The sequence below is a fragment of the Sapajus apella genome, unplaced genomic scaffold (assembly GCF_009761245.1).
Source record: "Sapajus apella isolate SASKATOON/1434 unplaced genomic scaffold, GSC_monkey_1.0 scaffold68, whole genome shotgun sequence".
Lineage (NCBI taxonomy): Eukaryota > Metazoa > Chordata > Mammalia > Primates > Cebidae > Sapajus > Sapajus apella.
Window position 1 is genome coordinate 2,911,590 of NW_022437008.1, and position 17,515 is coordinate 2,929,104.

General features: G+C 47.8%; 1 protein-coding gene across 1 annotated transcript in view; it reads left to right on the forward strand.

The window, feature by feature from the left end:
- Positions 1-2,111: 2,111 nt before the first annotated feature.
- Positions 2,112-17,515, forward strand: part of FBXO17 (F-box protein 17) — a 35,117-nt gene continuing 19,713 nt past the window's right edge. The window contains exon 1 of the mRNA XM_032248887.1: positions 2,112-2,317. The gene's annotated coding sequence lies outside the window, so the exon portion shown is untranslated. The remainder of the gene's footprint in view (positions 2,318-17,515) is intronic.

Below are 17,515 nucleotides of genomic sequence, written 5' to 3' on the forward strand. Positions count from 1 at the left end.
ACGATCCCACTACTGATCAGCACGGAGTTCTGACCTGCTCCATTTCCGATCTGGGCCGGTTCACCCCTCCCTAGGCAACCTCGTGGTCACCTGATCGGCATAGTGAACTACAGCCCAGAACTCCTGGACTCAAGTGATCCCCCAGCCTCAGCCTCCCGAATAGCTGGGACTACAGGTAGGCGCCACCGTACCCGGCTCTTTTGTAATTATTTGTATGTTGACTTTTTGAAGAGTCCTGGCCAGTTGGGGATACCCCCATTCTCAATGCAAGATGATTTCCATTTTTTGTTTGTTTGTTTGTTTTGAGACAGAGTCTTGCTCTATTGTCCAGGCTGGAATGCAGTAATGCAATCATAGATCACTGTAACCCTGACGTCGTGGGCTCGAGCAAGCCTCCCATCTCATCCTCACAAGTATTAATGGCTGAGTCTATAGGTGTGTACCACCACACCTGGCTAATTTTTTTTTGCAGAAATAGGGACTCTGGTCTCGAACTCCTGGGCTCAAGTGATCCTCCCACCTCCTCTTCCCTAAGAGCTGGGATTACAGACATGAGTCACCAGGCACGACCTATTTTCTCATTATTAAATTTAGGTTCAAAATTTAGGTCTGGCCAGGCGCGGTGGCTCACACCTGTAATCCCAGTACTTTGGGAGGCCTAGGCGGACGGATCACCTGAGGTCAGGAGTTTGAGAACAGCTTCACGAACGTGGTGAAACCCCATCTCTAGTAAAAAATACAAAAATTAGCCGGACATGGTGGTGGGTGTACCTGTAATCCCAGCTACTCGCGAGGCTGAGGCAGGAAGAATTGCTGGAGCCCGGAAGGCGAAGGTTGCAGTGGGCCGAGATCGTGCCACTGCACTTTAGCCTGAGCGACAGAGCGAGACTCCGTCACAAAAAAATAAAACAAAATAAATAACCCCCCCCCCCCAAAATCCGGAATGCAAAACAAATATAGGCCTACGCCTTTCACATAAGGAACTGCGTGTGGATCTGTGCTAAAAACCCTACCAATAATACAGTAATTTTACAACCTACAGCAGAAAATGCTTTCAAAGGCGGCTGGTACAAATAATATTAGTCAAATTAGCGTTGGCTCTGAGCCCGGCCCTGCTCCGCGCTGCACACGCAGAGTCTCACGCGTCCTCACGATGGCGCTGTGGGGCCTGGCGGAGGTTTCTAGGGGAAGGGGCCTTGGGGAATCCAGGCGCTCCGGCTGTGCGGTCCCCGCCCACCCCAAACTAGCGACTTGGACTGCGTGCAATAGACCAGGTATCTCTGGACTTCAGTTTCTCAGGAGAGGCGTCCATGAGGAGGTCATGCATATAAAGCGTTTAGCACCGTGGCAGATACGAGCCAGTGGGCCTGGAGAATGATGATTTACAAACGTGGGCGCGAGGCCTGGCGTCCAGAAAACTAGCTCTGGGGTGTCTGAGATCAGTCACCTTGAGGTCCCTGGTGCAATCTGGGGCCATGAGAAGGGACTGCAAAGACCCAAGGGAGGTAAAGGGAGAAAACGGGTCGTGGCCCCATCCTGACCGATACTGAACCTCCGGATTAATTCAGTTGTATCTAGCTGGGGGCATGGGGAGGACGGGGGAGTCCTAGCGTGGGAGGGCACAGGTTTGTCATTGCTGCAGAGAGTGTGTGTGGTGGAGAGGCTGAATTTCAGACCAGGCCCGGGCTTCTGAGAATCTAGCCCTGGGAAGCAATGTAAATACAAGAAAATCCCCCTGGCCAGGGACTTTGATCCAAGGGTTTCGTATCAGGCCCTGGGTCGGGATCACAGCTAAGCGGTTTACCAGCCGTGGACCTGTGCACGATCCCATCGATGTTGTGAATGGTGTAGGCGGCCGCAGGCAGGAGGCCAGAACGAGGAGGGAACTGGATGTGGATGGGGGGAGGGGAGCTAGGACCAGTCCCCCCGCGGGTGGGGGGCTTGGGGACCTGAAATTCGTCCACTCAGAGGAGGCGGCTCTCCCAGCTGCGGGCTCAGGATCTGGGGGCGAGGGCTGGCCCCGCTCCCCGCCGCATCCCCCTCGCCACCCGCAGCCCTGGGTCCCCCGCCAGCCCGCCCGCACGCACACCCTCGCTCGCTCCCGCCCCGCCCCCGCCCCCGCCCGCGGGATCTCAGAGTCGCCGCCCCCGGCGCCGGGCTGCAGCCGCCACGCCCCAGGAGAGGACCGACCGCTCAGACCGACTGTCCCGGGGCTCCCTGGGCCACGCCAATCCCGGGGAGCCCCCCGACTGCCTCCCAGAGCAAAGTGGGGAAGAGAAGCTTAGCCCGCCGCTGCCGCCTCCGAGCAGGCCGCCAGGTGAGCGCCGGGACAGGTAGGGGACCGAGGTCGGGAGCCAAGCGTCAGTCCGGTTCTCGCCTGCAGCCTGGGCGCCTCGGGAAGGATTCCCGCCCCAGGCCCTGCCCGGAGGGGCGGCTCCCTGGGAGTCCGGTAACCCGCAGCGTCCCTTCCCCGGGCCCTGCCGCGGCCTGAGGCTCCTTTAAACCCAAAGTTATACAAATGCACGTTAGAAAGCCCGAAATCTGGAAGGGCTTTGCTTTGAAAGTAGGTGTGCGAACGCCCAGGCTTCTCCACCCCTGCGCTCGTCCGCGGAGGCCACCATCCAAAACCCCTGCCAAACGCTGCAAACCTACACGTGGGCGCCACAGCCCGGGGAAGGCTAGGCCGCTTTTTACCGTTGCTGGATTTTCTGTCTTCTGGCCTGCAGTCCCTTCGCAGAATCAGTGAATCAGAAGCCTCGGAGGGCGGTTTCTTGATTTAGCAACTTGGGCACATTATGTGTTTCTCCACGGCCGCAACTCTCGATTTAAATGTTATGCTGCTATGTTACTTTTGCAGTGTTAGCGAGTTGTTCTAAAGCTCTGTATATTGCCTCTTCAACTTTAGACAGCGTCTGTTTACTCCATAGTTTGAAAGACAAATAGTATGCGTCTAGTTGTAAACTAAATAATACTTTAAAAATGTTCCAGTGACACACGACACTCAGACACATAGAACACGGCTTTGCATGGAAAACAACACGCCTTTAAACCTCTGCCTCACCACCGCCCCCAACCCCTGTCGGCCAAATGCATTTTTTTTTTTTGTAATTACATTACTTTTCAAAAATGGCAAAAAGTAACTCACGATCGCTGCTGCCTCGTTTTTAACTTTTTCCACTTTTGATTCCTTTGATTCCTTTGGTGTCTATTGCCAAATCTTTAAAGCAGATTTTTGAATTATTTATTTCATCAACTTTTAGATGAGGCATCCATGGGTCCCTTGCTAAAACAGGAGACAATTTTCATCATCTCCATGTTCTCCTCGTCTCTGTATAAATCACCTCCTGTACAGTCAGGGCATTACTTTTAACTTCTCTATTGGGTGCTTTTCTAACATTAAATAATTTTTTAAAACTTGGATTGATTGATCCATTAAATATACCTAATACCTGTTGACTCTCTTTCTGTAAGGCTTGTCTAAGGCGCTTCTTTTAAAAAATAGATCTTTAGGCCAGGCGCAGTGGCTTACTGCTGTAATCCCAGCACTTTGGGAGGCTGAGGTGGGAGGATCACCTGAGGTCAGGAGTTGGAGACCAGCCTGGCCAACACGAAACCCCATCTCTACTAAAAGTACAAAAATTAGCCTGGCATGGTGGCGGGCGCCTGTAATCCCAACTACTCAGGAAGCTGAGGCAGGAGAATTGCTTGAAGCAGAGGTTGCAGTGAGCCTAGAACGTGCCACTGCACTCCAGCCCAGGCGACAAGAGCAAGACTCCATCTCAAAAAAAAAAAAAAAAAAAAAAATTTATGTATATATCTATCATATATGTTGCCCAGGCTGGAGTGCAGGGCTGTGATCATGACTCTGGAGCTTTGACCTCCTGGGATCAAGAGATCCTCCCACCTCAGCCTCCTGAGTAACTGGGGCCCCAGGCACACACCCCCAAACCCCAATAATTTTTGTATTTTTTGTGGGTATGGGGTTTTGCGGTGTTGCCCAGACTGATCTCAAACACCTAGGCTCAAGCCATCTACCTGTCTCCGCCATCAAAAGTCCTGGGATTACCGGTGTGAGCCACTGGCGCCCAGACAAAAAGATAGATTTTTAAAGTAACATTTTTGTATTTGTGTAACTGTTCATTTCTCCAATTCCAGTCAAGTTCTACATATGGCTTACAAATCAAATAGAAAAGTTTGCATTAATTTTTTTCTGTGATAAAAGTAATACAATCTCTTTTGGAAAAATGGAAAAGGCAGTGTTTTAGACTAAAAGAGATAAGTGAGACCTCACCACCCCTGGTGGTGTTTGAGCCTCCTCGGGGATCTTGTTAGGAGGAAATAGCCACAGAAGACCCGCTAGAGACAGGGAAATTGTTCACGGAGTGGGTATTGATGGCAGAATGGATTTCTCTTTATGGTGTTAAGAAGGATCACCTTGTAAACCCATAGGTTGCCCTTATTCTTAGGAGAGTCATCAACGCTGCCTGGTGCAGTGATTCACGCCTGTAATCCCAGCACTTTGGGAGGCTGAGGCGGGTGGACGACCTGAGGTCAGGAGTTTGAAACTAGCCTGGCCAACATGCTGAAACCCCATCTCTACAAAAATACAAAATTTAGCAGGACATGATGGCAGGTACTTGTAATCCCAGCTACTCGGGAGGCTGAGGCAGGAGAATCACTTGAACCCCGGAGGTGGAGATTGTAGTGAACTGAGATCACGCCATTGCACTCCAGCCTGGGTGACAAGAGCAAAACTCTGTCCAAAAAAAAAAGAGAGAGAGAGAGAGAGCACACGAACATGGCAAAACGTGGAGCATATAGTGATGTTCATTTGAATACTCTTTCAACTTGTCTATATAATGAAATTTCACCGTAAAAATTGGGGGAAAATAAAGTAAGATCATTTTGAAACAAAGAGACGGAAGACACGTATACCGTAGCCAAACTATGGAGCCCTGTATACCAGAATTCCAACACCAGCAGGTTGTTTTTTTCCTTTGAGATGGGGTCTCCCTCTGTCATCCAGGCTGCGGTGCAGTGGCATCATCACAGCTCAGTACAGGCTTGATCTCCTGGGTTCAGGTGATTCTCCTGCCTCAGCCTCCCGAGTAGCTGGGACTGCAAGTGCACACCACCACACCCAGCTAATTTTTGTATTTTTAGTAGAGAGCGTGTTTCACCGTGTTGGCCAGGCTGGTCTCAAACCCCTGACCTCAGGTGACCCACCTGCCTTGGCCTCCCAAAGTGCTGGGATTCCAGGTGTGAGCCACCGCGCCCGACCTAGCTTTTGTTTTGTTTTGTTTCTGCTATTTTTCCTTGGTCCCACTTTACAAAACCCGCCATTCCCTTACTACCCAGTGAGGGTCTCAGTCTGTTTTGTGGGACGGAGGATCATCATTCAGGAATCTTGACTAAAAGCCCATTAGCTCTATAACGAAGTTTGTTGTAACTTTGTGTTTTGACATGGCTCTGTTGCTTCTTTGCTCGGTGACTGTGCACACGTTGCTTCCCTCCTCCAAGCCTCAGTTTCCCCATGTGCCTACTTCGTGGAGTGGTTTGAAGCTTCTGTGAGATTTTGTAAAGCACTTCCCACATGCCTGGAGCAAAATAAGTGCTCAGTTAACAGTAGCTGTTAGTATTTTGTGAAGGCACTTCCTTAACTGTCGTAGCGTGTTCACCTATGACTAACAATGTTAACATAACTGGTGCACCTGACTCCTTCCTTTTTCTTTTTCTTTTCTTTTTTTTTTAAATTGAGACAGGGTCTCACTCGCACCCAGGCTGGAGTGCAGTGGCACAGTCTCAGCTCACTGCAGCCTCAGCTTCCTAGGCTCAGGTGATCCCCCCACCTCAGCCTCCCGAGTAGCTGGCACCGCAAGCGCACACCACCGTGCCTGGCTAATTTTTTTAATGTTGTTTGCATGTTACCCAGACTGGTCTCAAACTCTTGGGCTCAAGCCATTCTCCTGCCTTGGGCTTCCCAAAGTGCTGAGATTACAGGCTTGAGCCACCGTGCCCAGTCACCACTCTTTTTCTAGGGATAGATTTGGAACTTGGTGTTTTCTTTTTCCTTTTGAAAATTCATCGAACGATCATGCCAGAGGTTCAGTTTTTGTCCTGCTGTGTTTCGCCTTGTTATTTCCTAAGCACGCCTGTCCTTATCCCACATTCTTCTAGTCTCTGGTCACAGCAGATGGAGGTGCCCACGTGGACTCCTCCATCCCATAGCTGGGCGTTTGATGCTAATCATAGCAACTCCTCACAGTGGCAGCAAACATTTGTCAAGGGCCAGGCCCTCATCTCATGAAATCTCCCCACAACCGTGAGGGACAGGGGTTATTAGAGGTCCATCATCTCTGATCCAAAACTCTTGGAACCAGATGCATTTGGGAATCTAGACTTTGAACTTTTTTTTTTTTTTTTTGAGATGGAGTCTCCTCTGTCACCAAGACTGGAGTGCAGTGGTCCCGTCTTTGCTCACTCTGTCCTCCACCTCTCAGGTTCAAGCCATCCTCCTGCTTCAGCCTCCCGAATACCCGGGATTATAGGCATGCACCACCATGCCCAGCTAATTTTTGTATTTTAGTAGAGATGAGGTTTCACCATGTTGACCAGGCTGGTCTTGAACTCCTGACCTCAAGTGATCTGCTCCCCTCAGCCTCCCAAAGTGCTGGGATTACAGGCAAGAGCCACCGTGCTCAGTCTAGACTTTGAATATTAAGCAAGTTGTACAGAGCCCATTTGATATGTGACGTTAGACCCCTAGTAGGGCTGAGGAGCATTTGTGTGATCAAACACTAATATGCCTTCAGTGAAGTGCAGGTTCATTCTCACGGGACAGCCAAAGACTACACCAAACTTTATGACAGCTCAGCTCAAGTCAGCTCCTGCCACAAAGTGGGTCTGGGAAAAGCTTTTGGTTTTCTGAGCTTTTGAACATGCAGACTGTGGATGAAAGATGTAGACCTGCACATTTCCCATCTTGCAGAGGGGACATCCTCACACACACACAGAGAAAGGGTCGGGCACGGTAGCTCGTGCCTATAATCCCAGCACTTTGGGAGGCCGAGGTGGGCAGATCATTTGAGGTCAGGAGTTCGAGACCAGCCTGGCCAACATGGTGAAACCCCATCTCTACTAAAAATACAAAAATTAGCTGGGCATGGTGGTGTGTGCCTGTGGTCTCAGCTGTAGAGGAGGCTGAGACAAGGGGATCGATTTAGTGCAGGAGATGGAGACTGCAGGGGGCTCTGATTGCACCAGTGCACTCCAGCCTGGGCAACACAGTGAGACCCTGTCTCAAAAACAAAATGCTTTTTTTTTCTTTTCATAATCATTCATGTTCTGGGTACTTGTGGCTTATTCCTTATTTTGTATGTGTATTATTTGTAATATTTGTATTATTGTGCTATGTAGTAGTCCATATTATCTTATTAATGACTTACTTGTATGTGCTACGGTGGACGGGCATCTGAGACATTTCCAGCCTGAAGCTGTTAGGAACAATACCACCATGAGTGTTCTTGCATGTTTCCTGGCTCTGGGGTGGAGTTGCTGTGTCATGGGGCAGGAAAACTTTCATTTTTCAGTAAAAAATGTCCAATGGGCTGGGCACAGTGGCTTGTGCCTATAATCCCGGCACTTTGAGAGGCCAAGGTGGGCAGATCATTTGAGGTCAGGCATTCAAGACCAGCCTGGCCAACATGGTGAAACCCTGTCTCTATAAAAATACAAAAATTAGGCCGGGCGCGGTGGCTCACGCCTGTAATCCCAGCACTTTGGGAGGCCGAGGCGGGTGGATCACAAGGTCAAGAGATCAAGACCATCCTGGTCAACATGGTGAAACCCCATCTCTACTAAAAAAATACAAAAAATTAGCTGGGCATGGTGGCGCGTGCCTGTAATCCCAGCTACTCAGGAGGCTGAGGCAGGAGAATTGCCTGAACCCAGGAGGCGGAGGTTGCGGTGAGCCGAGATCGCGCCATTGCACTCCAGCCTGGGTAACAAGAGCGAAACTCCGTCTCAAAAAAAAAAAAAAAATACAAAAATTAGCTGGGCATGGTGGCACGTGCCTATAATCCCAGCTACTTGGTGGACTGAGGCACAAGAATCACTTGAACCTGAAAGGCAGGGGTTGCAGTGAGCTGAGATCACGCCACTGCACTTCAGCCTGGACAACAGAAGGAGACTCAAAAAAAAAAATGTCCAACAGTTTCCAAAGTGATTCCAAATGGATTTCACCAGGAATGTATGGGAGTTCTCTTTGATAGTATTTTTAGTGAATTGCAGGGACATTGCACTGTTTTGTTTGCTCTTTTCTTTTCTTTTCTTTTCTTTGAGACAGGTTCTCACTCTGTCACCTGGGCTGGAGTGCTGTGGCAGGATCTTGGCTCACTGTAACCTCAGCTTCTGGTCTCAAGAGATCCTTCCACCTCAACCTCTCAAATAACTGGGACTCCACACACCCGCCGCCATGCCTACTAACTTTTTTGTAGAGATGGGGGCAGAGAGGGTCTCACTAAGTTGCCCAGGCTTGTCTTGAACTCGTGGGCTCAAGCGATGGTCCCATCTCAGCCTCCCGAAGTGCCGGGATTACAGGCATGAGCCATCGCACCCGGATGTACGTTTGCCTTCACATTGTCAAGGTGGAAACATCTACAGTCTGTTCTGTTTCCATATTTAAGCCCTACGTGCTTTAACTGCAAAGTTTGCAGTGTTTTTTGAAAGCCGCTTTTCTGAGGCATAATTTACATACTAAAAAATTCAGCCCTTTGAAAGTGGACAACGTCGTGGTTTTTAGTGACTTTACAGAGTTGTGCAACCATCACCACCATGACAAAAAGCGTCTTCATCACCCCCAAAATATCCCTCGTGCCTATTTGCAGTCACTCTGTTCCCAGCCTGGCCCCATGCAACTACTAATCTACTTTCCGATCAAATAGATCTGTCTTTTCTGGTCATTTCCTAGAAGTACTTCATATAATATGTGGCGTTTTGCGCCTGGCCTCTTTGATGTAGCATATTGCTTTGGGTTTTTTCATATTATAGCATGTTTATTCCTTTTTATTGCTGAACAATATTCTATTTTGTGGAATTTTCTATGGGCACATTTTATTTATCCATTCATCAGCTGATAGGCATTTGGAGTGTTTCCAAATGTATAACGCTGCTGTGAACGCTCACATATGAGTGCATGGAGGAAGGAGGTATGTTTTCATTTCTCTTGGATAATCTAGTCATAGAATTGCTGGATCTCATGTAAGTTTGTTTAACTTTTTTTTTGAGACAGAGTTTTGCTCTGTTGCCCAGGCTGGAGTGCAATGGCATGATCTCGGTTCACTGCAACCTCCGCCTCCCGGGTTCAAGTGATTCTCCTGCCTCAGCCTCCCAAGTGCTTGGGGTTACAGGCATGTGCCACCACGCCCGGCCAATTTTATATTTTTAGTAGAGATGGTTTCTCCATGTTGGTCAGGCTGGTCTTGAACTCCCGACCTCAAGTGATCCACCCACCTTGGCCTCTCAAAGAACTGCGATTACAGGCATGAGTCACCGCACCAAGCTTAACTTTTAAATTTTTTTTTATTTTTTAGAGACAGGGTCTTATTCTGTCACCCAAGCTGGAGTGTGGTGGTGCATTCATAGCTCACTGCAGCCTGGAACTCCCGGACTCAGGCGATCCTCCTGCCTCAGCTTCCCAAAGTCCTCAGATTACAAGTGTGAGCCACTACACGTTTTTGTTTGTTTTTGAGACAGAGTCTTGCTGTGTCACCCAGGCTGGAGTGCAGTGGCACAATCTTGGCTCACTGCAACCTCCTCCTCCCAGGTTCAAGTGATTCTCCTGCCTCAGCTTCCCGAGTAGCTGAGATTACAGGCATCCAGCACCATACCTGGCTAATTTTTGTGTTTTCAGTAGAAACAGGGTTTCACCATGTTGGCCAGGCTGTTCTCCAACTCCTGACCTCAGGCCTCCCAAAATGCTGTGATTACAGGCGTGAGCTGCCATGCCTGGCTTCAACTTTTAAAGAAACTGTCTAATGGTTTTCCAAGGTGTCTGTACACTTTATATCCAACCAGTGAGGTCTGAGGGTTCCAGTTTCTTCATGTCCTTGACTACACCTGTCAGCATTGTCAGTTTGAATAACAGCCAGGGTAGTGGGTGTGAAGTGGTGTCTCTGTGAATTTAATTGGCATTTCCCAGGTGGGCATGGTGGCTCACGCCCATAATCCCAGCACTTTGAGAGGTCAAGGCAGGAAGATCCCTTGTTTCCAGGAGTTCAAGACCAGCCTGGGCAATATAGGGAGGCTCCATCTCTATAGAAAATTTTAAAATTAGCTGTGTGTGATAGTGGGTGCATCTGCAGTCCCAGCTACTGGGGAGGCTGAGGTGGGAGGATCACTTGAGCCCAGGGGGTTGAGGCTGCAGTGAGCTAAGATCATGCCACCGCACTCCAGCTGGAGCAAGAGAGCAAGACCCAATCTCAAAAAAAAAAAAATTAGCATTTTCCTAATGACTAATGATGTGGAGCATCACTTCATGTGCTCATTACTCATTTGTGTATGTTCTTTGGTGAAATATCTTTTGTCCTTTTTTTTTTTTTTTTTTTTTTTTTTGCTCAAATCTTTTTTCCTTTTTTTTTTTTTTTTTTGAGATGGAGTTTTACTCTTATTGCCCAGGTTGGAGTGCAATGGCGTGATTTCAGCTCACTCCAACATCCGCCTCCCAGGTTCAAGCGATTCTCTTGCCTCCCATGTAGCTGGGATTACAGAATAATTTTTTTTTTTTTTTTTTGAGATGGAGTTTCACTCTTGTTACCCAGGCTGGAGTGCAATGGCGCAATCTCGGCTCACCGCAGCCTCCGCCTCCTGGGTTCAGGCAATTCTCCTGCCTCAGCCTCCTGAGTAGCTAGGATTACAGGCACGCGCCACCATGGCCGGCTAATTTTTTGTATTTTTAGTAGAGACGGGGTTTCACCATGTTGACCAGGATGGTCTCGATCTCTTGACCTCGTGATCCACCCGCCTCGGCCTCCCAAAGTGTTGGAATTACAGGCGTGAGCCACCGCGCCCGGCTTCAGAATAATTTTTGTATCTTTAGTGAAGACGAGGTTTCACCATGTTGGCCAGGCTGGTCGCGAACTCTTGACCTCAGATGATCCATCTGTAACCAGGTTGCAGGATGGGACAGGGCTCAGCTCCCCCCTCCATTTAATGTGCCCCAGGTTCTTGGGCTCCCTTGCCCCAGGAATGGGAGAGAGGCCCTGGCCACGGTGAACTTACCGGTTAAATAAACATCAGACCCAGAGTTTTGCAGAGAGCGATTTATTAGGCAGAGAGAGAAGTAGAGAGAGCTCCCACGCTGTTGTGGGAGGGAATCCCAGAGAGGGAAATCTAGACAGGTAGAGAGGCAGAGACAGCTCCCACGCGCCGTGGGAGGGGATCCGGAGAAGAAGTCCGCACAGGCAAGGGGCAGTGAGGTTTTAACTTTGAAGTTATAACCGCCCCATTCATGTTCTTTTCCAATGAGAGGAGTTCTTTCGGACTTCCTCTGGAGTGATTGATGTTTGACTGTGATCCCAGATTGGTTGCTTGGGACCACAACAGAGTCCCTCCTTCCAGAGCTTTCGGTGGGCTTTCTGAACAAAGGAAGCTCACCTGGAATTTTACCTAGCCCTCTAGCCTGAGAAAGTTAGACATAAGAACTCTAGGTTTCCGAATGGAGAGATGGATGGAGGCATGGCCCTGGGAAGTTCTTGCCTTTGAAACCACGCCCCTTGTGGACCCGGGAAGAGAAGTTAATACAGTCCCTCACACCCACCTTGGCCACCCAAAGTGCTGGGATTCTAGGGGTCAGCCACTGCTCCCAGCCTTTTGTCCACTTTTTAACGGGTTTATCTCATTGAATTTTAAGAGTTCTTTATATATTCTATATGCAAGTCCTTTATCATATCTATAATGTGCAAGTGTAAAAGTTTTAACTTATGATAATGTCTAATTTATCCATTTTTTCTTTTATGAATCATAGTTTTGGTGTTGGATCTAAAAAATCTCTGCTTAACGCAAGATCATGAGATTTTCTCCTGTTTTCTTCTCAAAGTTTTATAGTTTTAATTCTTAAATTTAGATGTATGATTAATTTCAAGTTGATTCTGGTATGAGGTAATGGTCTAAATCCATCTTTTTGCATATAGATTTCCACTTGTCCCAGCACCATTTGTTGAAGAGTCCTTTTCCCATGAAAACCCATAAGTAAAGCCAATGTAAAGAGAATGCCCCTAGCCTCCAGGTCGAAAGGATTCCTTTTTAGTGAACTTCATCAAATGGCTGTAACACAGATACAGTTTTATGTTTTTCCTAGAGTTTCTTATAGCTTTAATTTTTTCCTTTTTGAAATAAGCATTTTTCTTAGTAACTCATCCAATTCATTTCTTTGAATTTCTTTTTCTTCTTGTAGACATTCTTCCTTTTATAGTATCCTGTTCTTCTTCTGTTTAGAACATCTTTGCAAACCTAAGTGTTCCCAGGACTAGCTACATAATTTGCAGGGCCCATTGCAAAATGAAAATGCAAGGCCACTTGTTCAGAAATAATTAACGTTGAGGCCAGACTCGGTGGCTCAGGCCTGTAATCCCAGCACTTTGGGAGGCTGAGGCGGGAGAATCACTTGAACCTGGGAGACCAACCTGGGCACATGGTGAGACCCCGTCTACACACACACACACACACACACACACACACACACTTTTTTTTTTTTTTTTTTTTTTTTTTAATTTAAAAAGAATGCTGGCCGGGCATAGTGGCTCACACCTATCCCAGCGCTTTGAGAGGCTGAGGCAGTTGGATCACCTGAAGTCAGGAGTTCAAGACCAGCCTGACCAACACGGTGAAACCCCATCTCAACTAAAAATACAAAAATTAGCCAGGCGTGATAGCACGTGGCTGTATTCCCAGCTACTTGGAAGGCTGAGACAGGAGAATCGCTTGAACCCAGGAGTAGAGGTTGCAGTGAGCTAAGATCACGTCACTGCACTCCAGCCTGGGTGACAGAGTAAGACTGCATCTCGAATGAATGAATGAATAAATAAATAAATAGAATGTTGAGGCTGGGCGCAGTGGCCCATGCCTGTAATTCTAGCACTTTGAGAGGCTGAGGCAAGCAGATTGCCTGAAGTCAGGAGTTCAAGACTAGCCTGGCCAACATGGTGAAACCTAGTCTCTAATAAAAATCCCAAAATTAGTCAGGCGTGGTGGCTCGCGCCTGTAATCCCAGCTACTCAGGAGGCTGAGGTAGGAGAATCATTTGAACCCAGGAGGCGGAGGTTGCAGTGAGCCAAGATCGTACCACTGCATTCCAGCCTGGGCAACAGCAACAGAGTGGGATTCCATCTCAAAAGAAAAAAGAAAGTAGAAATAGCAGCTACGTAGTCGGGCCCAGTGGTTCCTACCTGTAATCCCCTGTAATCCTAGCACTTTGGGACGCCAAGGTGGGAGGATCGCTTGAGCCCAGGAGTTGGAGACCAGCCTGGGCAATATAGTAAGATCCTGTCTCTATTTTTAAATTATATATATTTTTAAAACAGAAATACCAGATACAAGGAGCAGCCACTCCTCCCAAGCCTAAGATAGCCGAGAAAGATGAGAGGCGCAGGTTGAGACCATGACCTTGCTGGTGTATTCTTGGCCATAGCTCAACGAAGGACAAAGGCAGCTCTGCGGTGCGGCCCAGTGGAATGCGGAGAAGTCCATCCAGTAGGATGCTGGGGAAAGCAGGGCACAGGGAAGTGTCTCAGCTGAGGTGGGTGCTGCTGACTGCCATGTTTCAGGAGCCATGTGCCAGAGAAACTTCCTGACATAAAGAAATCACACGCACGTGGGAGTCGGAGGCTGGAGAAGCGTGCTCGCTGCAGGAGTAGCTGCCCTGCAGGAGCCAAGTCTGGAAATGAAGCCAAACCCTTTCCTCCTGCAACGTCTCTCCGGCGCCCTCTACTGAAAAAATTTAGCATCATGTCAGTTAGCAAAGGCAAAAGATTTAAAGGGCCAAACTTTTTTTTTTTTTTTTTTTTCCTTTTTTAAGACGGAGTTTCGCTCTTGTTGTCCAGGTGGAGTTCAGGCGTGAGCCACCGCGCCCGCCCCCACTTTTTTTTCTTTTTAACAGTGTCCCTGGGTGGGCTAGAACCAAACTCCACTTTCGCTTAAAACAATGAGGTCGTAGATTAATACCTGGCACACTATATGATTCCATTTACATGAAATTACAGAAAAGAAAAATCGAGGCCGGGCATGGTGGCTCACGCCTGTAATCCAAGCACTTTGGAGGCCAAAGCGGGCGGATCACCTGAGGCTGGGAGTTCAAGACCAGCCTGACCAACATGATGAAACCCCGTCTTTATTTAAAAAAAGAAAAGAAAAGAAAGAAAGAAAAGAAAAATCGAATTTATAATAACAGAAAGCAGCCGGGCGCAGTGGCTCATGGTTCATGCCTGTAATCCCAGCACGTTGGGAGGCCGAGGCAAGTGGATCACTTGACCTCGGGAGTTCGAGACCAGCCTGACCAACATGGTGAAACCCTGTCCCTACTAAAAATGCAGAAATTAGCTGGGCGTGGTGGCGCAAGCCTGTAGAGAATTGCTTGAGCCTGGGAAGCGGAGGTTGCAGTGAGCTGAGATCGCGCCACTGCACTCCAGCCTGGATGACAGAGCGATACTCCCTCTCAAAAAAAGAAAGAAGAAGAAGAAAGAAGAAAAAGAAGAAGGATTTAAAAAGAAAAATAAAAGTTCTGAAAAAGAAGAAAGGAAGAAGAATTCGAATTTAAAAAGAAAAAAAAATTCCAAAGACGCTGTTGATAAAATTAATAAAAATGAATTAAGGCTGGGTGCGGTGGCTCAGGCCTATAAACCCAGCACTTTGGGAGGCCAAGGCAGGAGGATCACTTGAGGTCAGGAGTTGGAGACCAGACTAGCCAACATGGTGAAACCCCATCTCTACTAAAAATACAAAAAATCAGCCTGGTGTGGTAGCGTTCACCTGTAATCCCAGTTACTCGGAAGGCTGAGGCAGGAGAATCGCTTGAACCCGGGAGGCAGAGGTTGCAGTGAGCTGTGATTGCACCACTGCACTGCAGCCTGGGCAACAGAGCAAGATTCTGTCTCACCAAAAAAAAAAAAAAAAAAAAGTGCATTATTTGGTTTATTTCCAAAAGTATACATTTTAGCTGGACAGACCACATGAAAATAGAAATGTCTAAGGAGCGCCAGCTGTGCGAGTCTTTCCACTTCAGCTGCTAGACTAGGATGGAAGAGGCCTCAGATGACCCAGCCCATCCACCATCCGATGGCAGAGGCATGAGTTCTCTAAGTGAGGACTGCATAGCAGATCCCAGTCCAGGGCCATAAAAAAAACAAAAAAAAGAATAATGGCTTATTATAAATATAGTCCAGCAAAAGCATACTCTGCATGAACCAAAAACAAACTGGGATCATGATTCACAGAGGTATTTTTTGTGCAGAATTTTCCAGGCAATATAAAAAGGTCTCTGGCCTCAAAAAAACTATACAATTTGAGAATCTGCTGAGGAGATACTTAAAAGCTAACTCTTAATCATGTTCACAGATTCTTATATTTTAAAATAGTCCCAACTTTTGTTTGATGGCTTTGAGAAAAGTTTGTGGACATCTTTTTGTTCCCTTCCATGGACTAGTAGCTCTGTGTTTCTTGCTTTAATCATTTTTAGCAAATGTTAGGGGTTTTGGTGTTCTGTTTTGTTGCTGGTGGTGGTGTTTTGTGTTTGTTTTTGGTTTTGGAGATAGATTCTCACTCTGTCACCCAGGCTGGAGTGCAGTAGTGCAGTCATAGCTCGAACTCCTGTCACAAGTGATCCTCTCACCTCTGCCTCCCGAGTATCTGGGACTACAAGTGCACACTGCCAGGTCCAGCTAGCTTTTTTTTTTTTATCTGACATAGAGTTTTACTCTATGCCCAGGTCGAAGTACAATGGCGCAATCTCAGCTCACTGCAACCTCCACCTCCCGGGTGCAAGTGATTCTCCTGTCTCAGCCTCTCAAGTAATTGGGATTACAGGCAGATGCCACCACGCCCAACTAATTTTTGTACTTTTAGTAGAGACCAGGGTTTCACCCTGTTGGCCAGATGGTCTCGAACTTCTGACCTCAGGTGATCCACCCGCCTTGGCCTCCCAAAGTGCTGGGATTACAGGCATGAGCCACCGCGCCTGGCCCAGGTAATTTTTTAATGTTTATTTTTTGTAGAGATGTGATCTTACTGTATTGCCCAGGCTGGTCTCAAACTCCTGGGCTCAAGTGATCCTCCCACCTTGGCCTCCCAAAGTGCTGGGATGCCAGGCATGAACCATGAGACCCAGCCCATTTTTAGCAAGCCTTTTATAGAAAGTGTAAAACTTGGCTGGGCACAGTGGCTCTCACCTGTAATCCCAGCACTTTGGGAGGCTGGGGCAGGCAGATCACAAGATCAGGATTTGGAGACCAGCTTGCCCAATGTGGTGAAACCCCATCTCTACTAAAAATGCAAAAAAATTAGCCGGGCATGGTGGCCTGCACCTGTAATCCCAGCTACTCGGGAGGTCTGAGGCAGGGGAATTGTTTGAACCAGGGAGGTGGAGGTTGCAGTGAGCTGAGATTGTGCCATTGCACTCCAGACTAGGTGACAGAGTAAGACTCTGTCTGAAAAAAAAAAAACAGAAAAAAAAAAAAAGATCAAAAAAAAAAAAAAGATTGCACAAATTGCACAGCCTGCCAGCCCTCAGATCAAGAAACAAATAAAAAATGCTTTCTACATAAGTATACCTCTGCCCAGTTTGATTTTTCTTTCCTTTTGACTTGGGCTGTCACTGTTGCCAAGGCTCGAGTGCAGTGGTGCCATCATAGCTCACTGCAGCCTCAAGTTCCTGGGCTCAGGGAACCCTCCTGAGTAGCTAGGACTACCGGTGTGTGCCACTGTGCCTGGCTACAGTTTGAAATTTTAACACCATCTGAAATTATCTTGGTAGGTAATCTTTGTTGTCATTTAAAACACGTATCATCATGAAGTGAAATTACTGTGAAATGATCACAGTCTCAAGATGCAAATGATTCAGTTACAGGTTTCTTTTTCTTTTTTTTTTTTTTTTTTTGAGACAGAGTTTCGCTCTTGTTACCCAGGCTGGAGTGCAATGGCGCGATCTCGGCTCACCGCAACCTCCGCCTCCTGGGCTCAGGCAATTCTCCTGCCTCAACCTCCTGAGTAGCTAGGATTACAGGCACGTGCCACCATGCCGAGCTAATTTTTTGTATTTTTAGTAGAGACGGGGTTTCACCATGTTGACCAGGATGGTCTCGATCTCTTGACCTCGTGATCCACCCGCCTCGGCCTCCCAAAGTGCTGGGATTACAGGCGTGAGCCACCGCGCCCAGCCCAGGTTTCTTTTTCTTTTTCTCTTTTTTTTTTTTTTTGAGATGGAGTTTTACTCTTGTTGCCCAGGCTGTAGTGCAGTGGTGCCACCTCA